The sequence below is a fragment of the Triticum aestivum genome, chromosome 4A (genome assembly GCF_018294505.1).
Source record: "Triticum aestivum cultivar Chinese Spring chromosome 4A, IWGSC CS RefSeq v2.1, whole genome shotgun sequence".
In the NCBI taxonomy this organism is placed as follows: domain Eukaryota; kingdom Viridiplantae; phylum Streptophyta; class Magnoliopsida; order Poales; family Poaceae; genus Triticum; species Triticum aestivum.
In genome coordinates this window covers 697641635-697654133 of record NC_057803.1, presented here as the reverse complement: position 1 = coordinate 697654133, position 12499 = coordinate 697641635, and the positions used below count along the sequence as shown (strand labels likewise).

Genomic DNA, 12499 nt, shown 5'->3' with positions numbered 1-12499 from the left:
CACACCATAAACATGAGATACGATTTTTCTTGATCCCCAATTCCTCAAGAAGTGATTCAACCCAACTGATTTCAGCAGTTGCATTCGCCAAGGACTTGTATTCAGCTTCTGTGCTTGATCGTGACACAGTTGCTTGCTTTCTAGCACTCCAAGAAATAAGATTGGACCCAAAGAACACTGCAAAACCTCCAGTTGATCTTCTATCATCACTGCATCTTGCCCAGTCAGCATCAGAGAATGCACTCACAAGAGAGGAGCCAGAACGTTTGAAGTGAAGTCCTGTTCCCATAGTATGCTTCACATATCTTACAATTCTCTTGACAGCTGACCAATGTGCGGAAGTGGGAGCATGAAGATATTGTCAAACTTTATTAACAGCAAATGAGATATCTGGACGTGTTAGAGTTAGATATTGTAATGCTCCCACAGTACTTCTGTACCTTGTGCTCTCTTCTTCTTGAAGTGGCTCACCTTCATATGCTGAGAGTTTTTCTGAGGAAGATAAAGGTGTAGGTACTGGCTTGCAATTCTTCATTCCCATGCGAGACAAAAGCTCAATGATATATTTCTCCTGATTTAACACAATACCATCTTGAGTTTTTCTAACTTCAATCCCAAGGAAGAAATGCAAGTCACCCAAGTCTTTCAAGGCAAACTCTGAGCTCAAGTCATGCAGAAGTGCATTAGTAGCATTTTGTGAAGAACTTGCAACTATAATATCATCAACATATATAAGCACAAAAATGACTACTCCAGCCTTGTTATAAATAAACAAAGACATATCAACTTTAGAGGCAATGAAACCAACATATTTCAACTGTAAGCTTAATCTGGAGTACCATGCTCTGGGTGCTTGTTTTAGACCATAGAGTGCTTTGTCAAGCTTGCAAACATAATGTGGTGATTCCTTATCCTCATATCCAGGTGGTTGTCTCATGAACACTTCCTCTTCCAGAACACCATGCAAAAACGCGTTCTGTACATCTAGCTGTCTTAGGCTCCAACCCTTGGATACAACAATGGCTAGCACAAGTCTGATAGTTGCAGCTTTCACAACAGGACTAAAGGTGTCCTCATAATCAATACCATAACGTTGCTTAAAGCCCTTTGCAACTAGACATGCTTTATACCTGTCAATGGAGCCATCTGCCTTCTTTTTGATTCTGTACACCCATTTGCAATCGATGATATTTTTGCCTTTTTGGTTTGGTACAAGATGCCAGGTTTTGTTCCTCATAAGTGCAGAATATTCCTCATCCATTGCCTTCTTCCACTTAGGATCGTCAAGTGCACTACTCAACGTTGTTGGCTCTCCTGAAATACACAACATTCCATATGGTATAGTTCCATCTTTTCTTATTTTAGGATTCCGTATACCTTTCTGTAGACGTGTCATAACCCGTGAAGAAGCTGCTGGGTGAACCTCAGGAATGCTGGCCACAGAAGATCCTGACGAGCCTGCATGTGCTGACACAGGGGAATCTGCTGCCTCCTGCGTAGATGATCCTGCAGCCGAAGGTGTGGCCCCCTCCCCAGAGCGCACACGAGGGCCAACCGCCCGGTCCGGCACAGCCGATCCGCTGCCCGACCGCGGTTGCAGGCGCACGCGGGGCGAGGGGGGTCCGGCCCTGCTGCTGGTCCCGCCTGTTGCTGAGGTGGCGGCGCGGGAGTGGCCCTCCTTGGATTCGTTGCCGCAGCTAACAGAGGCGCGATCCGAGGCGGATCTGCTCGCGCGATCCGAGGTCTGCCCGCGCACAGGAGTTCCAGGCGCCGCTGGATCACCTTTGTTGTTCGTGCCAGGTTCGTCTTCTTCCTCATCATGCAATATAGGATCAATTAGAGCTATATTTTCAGGATTTTGATCAATTTGAGCCATGTTTTCTCTAGAGACCTGCACAGGCAACAGAGAAGGGCAAGTACTAGTAGAAATATCGTCACTTTGATTAGTACAATTGTTGCCCCCATGATCAAAAGACCGAAGATGTGGAGGAAAAAGAAGAATTTCCTTGCGAAGAAGTGCACCGGCATTGGGATGAAGTGATGCAAACGGAAACACGTATTCATCAAAGACAACATCTCGGGATATGTAGATCCTACCACTAGGAACATCAAGACATTTGACGCCTTTATGCATGGGACTATAGCCTAAAAAGACACACTTTTTTGAGCGGAAGGCAAGTTTGCGTGTATTGTAGGGTCTAAGATTGGGCCAACATGCACAACCGAAAACACGAAGAGATGTGTAGTTTGGTGTGACACCAAGGAGTCGTGTAATAGGAGTTTCAAATTTGATAACTTTGCTTGGAAGCAAATTGATAAGATGTGTAGCAGTTAAGAATGCTTCATCCCAAAATTTAAGTGGCATGAATGCATTTGCGAGCAATGCAAGCCCCATATCAACTATGTGACGATGCTTTCTTTCAGCAGATCCATTTTGTTGGTGAGCATGAGGACAAGAGACATGATGTGATATGCCAAGTTTTTGAAAGAAAGAGTTCAATTTTTCATACTCACCACCCCAGTCACTTTGCATAGCAATGATTTTAGAGTTCAGTTTGCGTTCAACAAGATTTTGGAAATTGAGAAAGACTTGGAAAACATCAGACCGTTTCTTTAACAAATAAATCCAAGTAAATTTACTATAGTCATCAATAAAGCTTACATAATAAGAAAATCTCCCAACCGAAGTAGGGGCTGGCCCCCATACATCTGAAAATATGAGTTGTAGAGGAACAGTAGACACACTAGTAGAGATGCAATAAGGTAATTGATGACTTTTTGCTTGTTGACACGGATCACAAACTGACTCAACACTATTCTCATAAGAGAGTTTATTTTTGCTAAGAACGTATTTAACTATGACTGAAGATGGATGACCTAAACGACTATGCCACCTTGATGATGATGGCTTGGTCACAATGTTGGCTTGCTTATTTGACCATGAAGATGATGATGATGATATAAGTGGATAGAGGCCTCCCATGCACCGTCCTCTAAGAATGATTCTCCTTGTTCTCAAATCCTTAACCAAGAAAAAATAAGGGTAGAATTCTATGAGAACATTGTTATCAAGGGTGAATCGATGAACGGAAACAAGATTTTTTGATGTTTGAGGGACATGCAAGACATCATTCAGGTGCAAATTTTTCATGGGGGAGTCGCGGGCTGTATATATTGATGTGCCGAAGCCAAGCCTTGGCGTACAAGGAAGGTTTACAAGAGTTTGAGTAGAACAAGTAAAGGAAAGAGTTGGAGGCTGCTACAGAAACTATATTCGCTAACAGCTAGTACTACTTACTTTGTGGTGTCTAAATTGCAGCTCCTTGTCTAGACCCGGAACTATTTCAATGAACTTTTTTCAAACCCTGCCCGACAAAGAAAATGATCATTTGATATCAGGAAATGAACGAAAGTTACCGAAACCCTGCCCTGCAGATATAATTGGTCCAGGTGTTTCTCAAAAAAAAGATAATTGGTCCAAGTGAGGCATATTTTGTAATGCTGACCCATTAGCACTTGAATTTTTACCTTGTGAAACATTAGCGGTAGGATTTGGAGGCACATATCATCGAACATGTCGAGAATGCATTTTTCTTGTGGGCCAAAAGAGAGCTTATATTAAATCGGGATCGACCAGGGTTACAATCACTTTCACAGAATGGAATAATACAAGATGGCACACTGTCCGGAAGAAAGAATTCACCATTGATTCTACTGTATGCTGCCAATGGGCTATAAGATTGCTCTGTCTACCAATCCTCCTGATAGAACATGACTCAAACTCACTAGTTGATTGCTTAGCATCTTCATAAATAACCCACCATTTAGATCTATTGACGTTATGGTATTTGATAGATGTGGCCACTGCGGCGCAGTCGGACTCAATAATGATATGCCCCGTGAAGATTTCACTCTTCAAGTCAACTGCAGCTATCAGGAAATGTGCTTCAGCCTCCACTTCAACGACTGATGGTCATGTAAATACGATTTGCTAACATCCCGCTGCCTCTGATCCCCGTATGTCCATGCATATATCTCTATAGTTCTTGTATTATGGTCTCGTACCTGTATGTGGTTGCCAGCTACCTTTCTCTTTTGTGAATATGGATGCCAACTACCTTGCTAATATATATGCCCAGACCTAGTAATACAGAATCACTCGTAGGAAGTTGGAGGAATGAACAATATATATAGTCTGGTGGGGATATAGTGGTGTGTGTAAAGGGAGAGATGGCATCAGTAGACATTACTCTCGTGTCGCAGTTGGAGTATTCATTCTGTCTCCACGAGATGAATGTCAGTGTCCTAGTGTAGCGCAATGCAGTCTTTTACACATTGGTAATTAAGCACTCGTCATTTGGAGGGGCGTTTTAATTTTACATTATCAATAAATAAAAGGGCATCACCTTTTCATATCAAAAGGTTGTGAACCTACATGATGCTTTGGTGAGTCCTGTCATGATCGCGCACTCGACGAAAGAGCTTTACAAGCGGCATTGCCCTTCTTCACTCACGCGATATTGCTGGATCGGGCTTTCGCCCATTGTCCAAGATTCCCCACTGCTGCCCCCTGTGGGAGTCCGGGCCGTGTCTCAGTCCCAGTGTGGCTGATCATCCGAAAAGACCAGCCAAGCATCATTGGCTTGGTCAGCCTTTACCTGACCAACTACCTAATACTACGCAGGCTCATCAAACAGCGCTTTTGAGCTTTCTTCAGGATTTGGCCCGAACTGTTCGGCAGATTCCCACGCGTTACGCACCCGTTCGTCACTTTGTTCTCAACTATTCCGATTCCAGCAAACGGAGGCCGTTAGGTCAAAGCCGTAGCGCGCGCCCTGTAGTTTTGAAGCAGGGCGAGACAACTTTAGCTAGGAGCCTCTTTTCCTTCTGCCCAGCTCCCCGAAAACAACTTTCAAGTATACACAATACTGCAAAACCAAAGTGATGAAACAGCATAGACGTTTCTTGGCAAAATACATTATTGGTAGAGAGTTGATAATAAACAAGGTAGTAGGTGTAAGCATGTGCATGTTCCGCGATTGGAAAAAATAAACATGTCACAATAGTGTAGCCCGACAGAAACAATTGAAAAGAAATAACAACAAAAAGCCCACACCACTGGAAACTAAAACTCGTCGCTCCGCACGAGCGACACGGGTGGTAACCTAGCCACCGTCGACAGCTTCCGTCTCGCCGTCTTCCCTCCTCACCGCCGCCGGGGTGCGCCGCCGGGCAAAGCCCGTGTGGAAGCGGCGGAGGCAAGGCTTTCTTCCTGTGGGCATGGCTCGTCCCCATGGCTGGTGTGTGTGGGCGCCGGCACGTCGGTCGACGCACGGATTGTGCCGGCAATCTGGAGCACCTCTCCTCCGGCCCCTGGGGGCGAGGAGGCCTGTGCTTCTTTGGCCCTCTAGTCAGGTGCGGCGTGGTCCTGGTGTGCACGTGCGCATCGCAGCGGGGCTCTGGCCGTGGCCTGGGCACGTTGTGTGGGCGGGGACGCGATATGGTGCATGGTGGAGTGTTGGCACCCCTGTAGGGTGCAGCGGCTTGCTGATCGGTATTCGGCAGTTGCGGAGTGAGGAGGAATCCGGGGCGATGGCCCCGGGCTAGAGCCATGGTGGCCAGATTTGGCTCATCTGACAGATCCGCATCCGTTTGGAACCCATGGAGTGTGCGCTGGCATATCACTCACAACATAAGGTGATGTTGTGGGTCCTAACGCGGACAAGCTTGGTAGTCGACAATGGAGAGCGCATGTTGAGCAAGAGCGGCTCTGACGGTCTCCACACATGTGGGTGGTCCAGATCCGCAGACCACCGTAGGGATGAGGGTCTTTCAGGCACAAGCCTTGACCCGACTCTGTCGGTTCCATCAATAGCGGCGCTTTCGAGAGTCGTATCCCTCCTTGGAGGCATTGTCGTCGAATTCCTCTTAATGTATTTGTTTCTTGGGCTCTCTGGGCGAAAACCTAAGCTCCAGATGGTTTCTAGAGCAGGCAACAGCGACGTCTTCCTCGCTTCTCCCTTTGGGGCATTGCTTGGACGAGCTAGCTTGTGCTTGTTGCGGATAACTGATGTGCGCCGAGGCGGTGGCCTCGGAAAGTGATGCGCGAGGCGCCTCCATGGGGCGGGGCATCGTCCTGGCCTTCGCTTGGGTAGAAAGTTAGAAGGGGCGGCAGCCCCATATGTGGTGTGGCATTCGTGGTCTGCGTGCGATTGCCTTTAGCAGCGTGGGCTGCATGCATCCGGATTGTACGGTGTTGCAACTCGAGAGCGAGTAGTGGCATGGCGGACCGGCTGCCCATGGTGTGGTTTGGCGTCCAGTCTGCATGCGGTTGCCCTGAGCATGGGCTGCGGGTATCCGGGTCGTGCGATGTTGTGGCTCGAGTGGGGGCGATGGCATATTGGTGCGACATACTCGGAAGGTGTTGTTGGTGGTTTACATAGGGTGCATTGTGACAGGGGCCTGACCTTTCATCGGCATTGAGCGCATATCACCTAGAGTCATGTGGACGAGGAAGTTCTTCTCTCGCGTGTCCGCGGGATTGCCACAGCTGGTTTGTTGCCGCAAAGTCAAATCTACAGTGGCAGGGCCAAGTAGCGTACGATTGCAAGCAGCAGGTGGTTCGTTCGTTGATCTTCTGCAGCGCGAGCCATGCCTAGTTATCCTCCGCAGTTCTTCGCTTGAGTCGGAGTTGCATTGTCTGGTCGCAGGTGGCCCAGTCCTTGCATAAATCTTCATGTAGCTTCACTCGGTCTCTGCAGTGTCGATTGAGTCGACAATCACCAACGGCGAAGTCAAAATCATTTGAGGGTTTAGGGATGGCGATGATGACTCTAGGGGAGGTGTCGGTGACGCCTTCACGCTGCCACGATGAGACCGCTATGGTGTGGTGTGAGTGCGGAACCTTATGTGTGTCGCTCAGCTGTTGTGATGGTTTTTCTTTCAGTTTTCTATCACTAGTAGAAAAACACCTAATAGTCCCAATTCGTAAGGGCCTTTAGTCCTGGTTCATGAACCGGGACTAATGGGTTGTTACCGGGACTAATGGGTTGTTACTAATACCACCACCCATTAGTCCCGGTTCAAACACGAACCGGGACCAATGTGCCTCCACGTGGCCCTGTGCGCCGAGCCCAGTCAGGGGGCATTTGGTCCCGGTTGGTGGCTCCAACCGGGAACAAAAGGCATCCACGCGTCAGCATTCCAGTGGCTGGAGTTTTTGTTTTTTTTGGAAAGGAGGGGGGGTTGGGGGTTTTGGGGGGTTAATTTAGGTGTTTCATATGTTGTGTTAGCTAGCTAATTAATAGAGAGAAGTGTCCTCTCTTATGTCCGTGCTTGGTCAGCCTTTACCTGACCAACTACCTAATACTACGCAGGCTCATCAAACAGCGCTTTTGAGCTTTCTTCAGGATTTGGCCCGAACTGTTCGGCAGATTCCCACGCGTTACGCACCCGTTCGTCACTTTGTTCTCAACTATTCCGATTCCAGCAAACGGAGGCCGTTAGGTCAAAGCCGTAGCGCGCGCCCTGTAGTTTTGAAGCAGGGCGAGACAACTTTAGCTAGGAGCCTCTTTTCCTTCTGCCCAGCTCCCCGAAAACAACTTTCGAGTATACACAATACTGCAAAACCAAAGTGATGAAACAGCATAGACGTTTCTTGGCAAAATACATTATTGGTAGAGAGTTGATAATAAACAAGGTAGTAGGTGTAAGCATGTGCATGTTCCGCGATTGGAAAAAATAAACATGTCACAATAGTGTAGCCCGACAGAAACAATTGAAAAGAAACAACAACAAAAAGCCCACACCACTGGAAACTAAAACTCGTCGCTCCGCACGAGCGACACGGGTGGTAACCTAGCCACCGTCGACAGCTTCCGTCTCGCCGTCTTCCCTCCTCACCGCCGCCGGGGTGCGCCGCCGGGCAAAGCCCGTGTGGAAGCGGCGGAGGCAAGGCTTTCTTCCTGTGGGCATGGCTCGTCCCCATGGCTGGTGTGTGTGGGCGCCGGCACGTCGGTCGACGCACGGATTGTGCCGGCAATCTGGAGCACCTCTCCTCCGGCCCCTGGGGGCGAGGAGGCCTGTGCTTCTTTGGCCCTCTAGTCAGGTGCGGCGTGGTCCTGGTGTGCACGTGCGCATCGCAGCGGGGCTCTGGCCGTGGCCTGGGCACGTTGTGTGGGCTGGGACGCGATATGGTGCATGGTGGAGTGTTGGCACCCCTGTAGGGTGCAGCGGCTTGCTGATCGGTATTCGGCAGTTGCGGAGTGAGGAGGAATCCGGGGCGATGGCCCCGGGCTAGAGCCATGGTGGCCAGATTTGGCTCATCTGACAGATCCGCATCCGTTTGGAACCCATGGAGTGTGCGCTGGCATATCACTCACAACATAAGGTGATGTTGTGGGTCCTAACGCGGACAAGCTTGGTAGTCGACAATGGAGAGCGCATGTTGAGCAAGAGCGGCTCTGACGGTCTCCACACATGTGGGTGGTCCAGATCCGCAGACCACCGTAGGGATGAGGGTCTTTCAGGCACAAGCCTTGACCCGACTCTGTCGGTTCCATCAATAGCGGCGCTTTCGAGAGTCGTATCCCTCCTTGGAGGCATTGTCGTCGAATTCCTCTTAATGTATTTGTTTCTTGGGCTCTCTGGGCGAAAACCTAAGCTCCAGATGGTTTCTAGAGCAGGCAACAGCGACGTCTTCCTCGCTTCTCCCTTTGGGGCATTGCTTGGACGAGCTAGCTTGTGCTTGTTGCGGATAACTGATGTGCGCCGAGGCGGTGGCCTCGGAAAGTGATGCGCGAGGCGCCTCCATGGGGCGGGGCATCGTCCTGGCCTTCGCTTGGGTAGCAAGTTAGAAGGGGCGGCAGCCCCATATGTGGTGTGGCATTCGTGGTCTGCGTGCGATTGCCTTTAGCAGCGTGGGCTGCATGCATCCGGATTGTACGGTGTTGCAACTCGAGAGCGAGTAGTGGCATGGCGGACCGGCTGCCCATGGTGTGGTTTGGCGTCCAGTCTGCATGCGGTTGCTCTGAGCATGGGCTGCGGGTATCCGGGTCGTGCGATGTTGTGGCTCGAGTGGGGGCGATGGCATATTGGTGCGACATACTCGGAAGGTGTTGTTGGTGGTTTACATAGGGTGCATTGTGACAGGGGCCTGACCTTTCATCGGCATTGAGCGCATATCACCTAGAGTCATGTGGACGAGGAAGTTCTTCTCTCGCGTGTCCGCGGGATTGCCACAACTGGTTTGTTGCCGCAAAGTCAAATCTACAGTGGCAGGGCCAAGTAGCGTACGATTGCAAGCAGCAGGTGGTTCGTTCGTTGATCTTCTGCAGCGCGAGCCATGCCTAGTTATCCTCCGCAGTTCTTCGCTTGAGTCGGAGTTGCATTGTCTGGTCGCAGGTGGCCTAGTCCTTGCATAAATCTTCATGTAGCTTCACTCGGTCTCTGCAGTGTCGATTGAGTCGACAATCACCAACGGCGAAGTCAAAATCATTTGAGGGTTTAGGGATGGCGATGATGACTCTAGGGGAGGTGTCGGTGACGCCTTCACGCTGCCACGATGAGACCTCTATGGTGTGGTGTGAGTGCGGAACCTTATGTGTGTCGCTCAGCTGTTGTGATGGTTTTTCTTTCAGTTTTCTATCACTAGTAGAAAAACACCTAATAGTCCCAATTCGTAAGGGCCTTTAGTCCTGGTTCATGAACCGGGACTAATGGGTTGTTACCGGGACTAATGGGTTGTTACTAATACCACCACCCATTAGTCCCGGTTCAAACACGAACCGGGACCAATGTGCCTCCACGTGGCCCTGTGCGCCGAGCCCAGTCAGGGGGCATTTGGTCCCGGTTGGTGGCTCCAACCGGGAACAAAAGGCATCCACGCGTCAGCATTCCAGTGGCTGGAGTTTTTGTTTTTTTTGGAAAGGAGGGGGGGTTGGGGGTTTTGGGGGGTTAATTTAGGTGTTTCATATGTTGTGTTAGCTAGCTAATTAATAGAGAGAAGTGTCCTCTCTTATGTCCGTGCTTGGTCAGCCTTTACCTGACCAACTACCTAATACTACGCAGGCTCATCAAACAGCGCTTTTGAGCTTTCTTCAGGATTTGGCCCGAACTGTTCGGCAGATTCCCACGCGTTACGCACCCGTTCGTCACTTTGTTCTCAACTATTCCGATTCCAGCAAACGGAGGCCGTTAGGTCAAAGCCGTAGCGCGCGCCCTGTAGTTTTGAAGCAGGGCGAGACAACTTTAGCTAGGAGCCTCTTTTCCTTCTGCCCAGCTCCCCGAAAACAACTTTCGAGTATACACAATACTGCAAAACCAAAGTGATGAAACAGCATAGACGTTTCTTGGCAAAATACATTATTGGTAGAGAGTTGATAATAAACAAGGTAGTAGGTGTAAGCATGTGCATGTTCCGCGATTGGAAAAAATAAACATGTCACAATAGTGTAGCCCGACAGAAACAATTGAAAAGAAACAACAACAAAAAGCCCACACCACTGGAAACTAAAACTCGTCGCTCCGCACGAGCGACACGGGTGGTAACCTAGCCACCGTCGACAGCTTCCGTCTCGCCGTCTTCCCTCCTCACCGCCGCCGGGGTGCGCCGCCGGGCAAAGCCCGTGTGGAAGCGGCGGAGGCAAGGCTTTCTTCCTGTGGGCATGGCTCGTCCCCATGGCTGGTGTGTGTGGGCGCCGGCACGTCGGTCGACGCACGGATTGTGCCGGCAATCTGGAGCACCTCTCCTCCGGCCCCTGGGGGCGAGGAGGCCTGTGCTTCTTTGGCCCTCTAGTCAGGTGCGGCGTGGTCCTGGTGTGCACGTGCGCATCGTAGCGGGGCTCTGGCCGTGGCCTGGGCACGTTGTGTGGGCGGGGACGCGATATGGTGCATGGTGGAGTGTTGGCACCCCTGTAGGGTGCAGCGGCTTGCTGATCGGTATTCGGCAGTTGCGGAGTGAGGAGGAATCCGGGGCGATGGCCCCGGGCTAGAGCCATGGTGGCCAGATTTGGCTCATCTGACAGATCCGCATCCGTTTGGAACCCATGGAGTGTGCGCTGGCATATCACTCACAACATAAGGTGATGTTGTGGGTCCTAACGCGGACAAGCTTGGTAGTCGACAATGGAGAGCGCATGTTGAGCAAGAGCGGCTCTGACGGTCTCCACACATGTGGGTGGTCCAGATCCGCAGACCACCGTAGGGATGAGGGTCTTTCAGGCACAAGCCTTGACCCGACTCTGTCGGTTCCATCAATAGCGGCGCTTTCGAGAGTCGTATCCCTCCTTGGAGGCATTGTCGTCGAATTCCTCTTAATGTATTTGTTTCTTGGGCTCTCTGGGCGAAAACCTAAGCTCCAGATGGTTTCTAGAGCAGGCAACAGCGACGTCTTCCTCGCTTCTCCCTTTGGGGCATTGCTTGGACGAGCTAGCTTGTGCTTGTTGCGGATAACTGATGTGCGTCGAGGCGGTGGCCTCGGAAAGTGATGCGCGAGGCGCCTCCATGGGGCGGGGCATCGTCCTGGCCTTCGCTTGGGTAGCAAGTTAGAAGGGGCGGCAGCCCCATATGTGGTGTGGCATTCGTGGTCTGCGTGCGATTGCCTTTAGCAGCGTGGGCTGCATGCATCCGGATTGTACGGTGTTGCAACTCGAGAGCGAGTAGTGGCATGGCGGACCGGCTGCCCATGGTGTGGTTTGGCGTCCAGTCTGCATGCGGTTGCCCTGAGCATGGGCTGCGGGTATCCGGGTCGTGCGATGTTGTGGCTCGAGTGGGGGCGATGGCATATTGGTGCGACATACTCGGAAGGTGTTGTTGGTGGTTTACATAGGGTGCATTGTGACAGGGGCCTGACCTTTCATCGGCATTGAGCGCATATCACCTAGAGTCATGTGGACGAGGAAGTTCTTCTCTCGCGTGTCCGCGGGATTGCCTCAGCTGGTTTGTTGCCGCAAAGTCAAATCTACAGTGGCAGGGCCAAGTAGCGTACGATTGCAAGCAGCAGGTGGTTCGTTCGTTGATCTTCTGCAGCGCGAGCCATGCCTAGTTATCCTCCGCAGTTCTTCGCTTGAGTCGGAGTTGCATTGTCTGGTCGCAGGTGGCCCAGTCCTTGCATAAATCTTCATGTAGCTTCACTCGGTCTCTGCAGTGTCGATTGAGTCGACAATCACCAACGGCGAAGTCAAAATCATTTGAGGGTTTAGGGATGGCGATGATGACTCTAGGGGAGGTGTCGGTGACGCCTTCACGCTGCCACGATGAGACCGCTATGGTGTGGTGTGAGTGCGGAACCTTATGTGTGTCGCTCAGCTGTTGTGATGGTTTTTCTTTCAGTTTTCTATCACTAGTACAAAAACACCTAATAGTCCCAATTCGTAAGGGCCTTTAGTCCTTGTTCATGAACCGGGACTAATGGGTTGTTACCGGGACTAATGGGTTGTTACTAATACCACCACCCATTAGTCCCGGTTCAAACACGAACCGGGACCAATGTGCCTCCACG

The 12499-nt window shown here is 50.6% G+C and overlaps 1 long non-coding RNA gene across 1 annotated transcript; it reads right to left on the bottom strand.

The window, feature by feature from the left end:
• Positions 1-4459: 4459 nt before the first annotated feature.
• LOC123083207 (uncharacterized) lies at positions 4460-7604 on the bottom strand. Its single transcript, XR_006439235.1, has 2 exons — positions 7351-7604; positions 4460-4658 (listed from the first exon to the last, which is right to left on the bottom strand). It is a non-coding gene; the product is annotated as an uncharacterized lncRNA (long non-coding RNA).
• Between the last annotated feature and the right edge of the window lie 4895 nt (positions 7605-12499).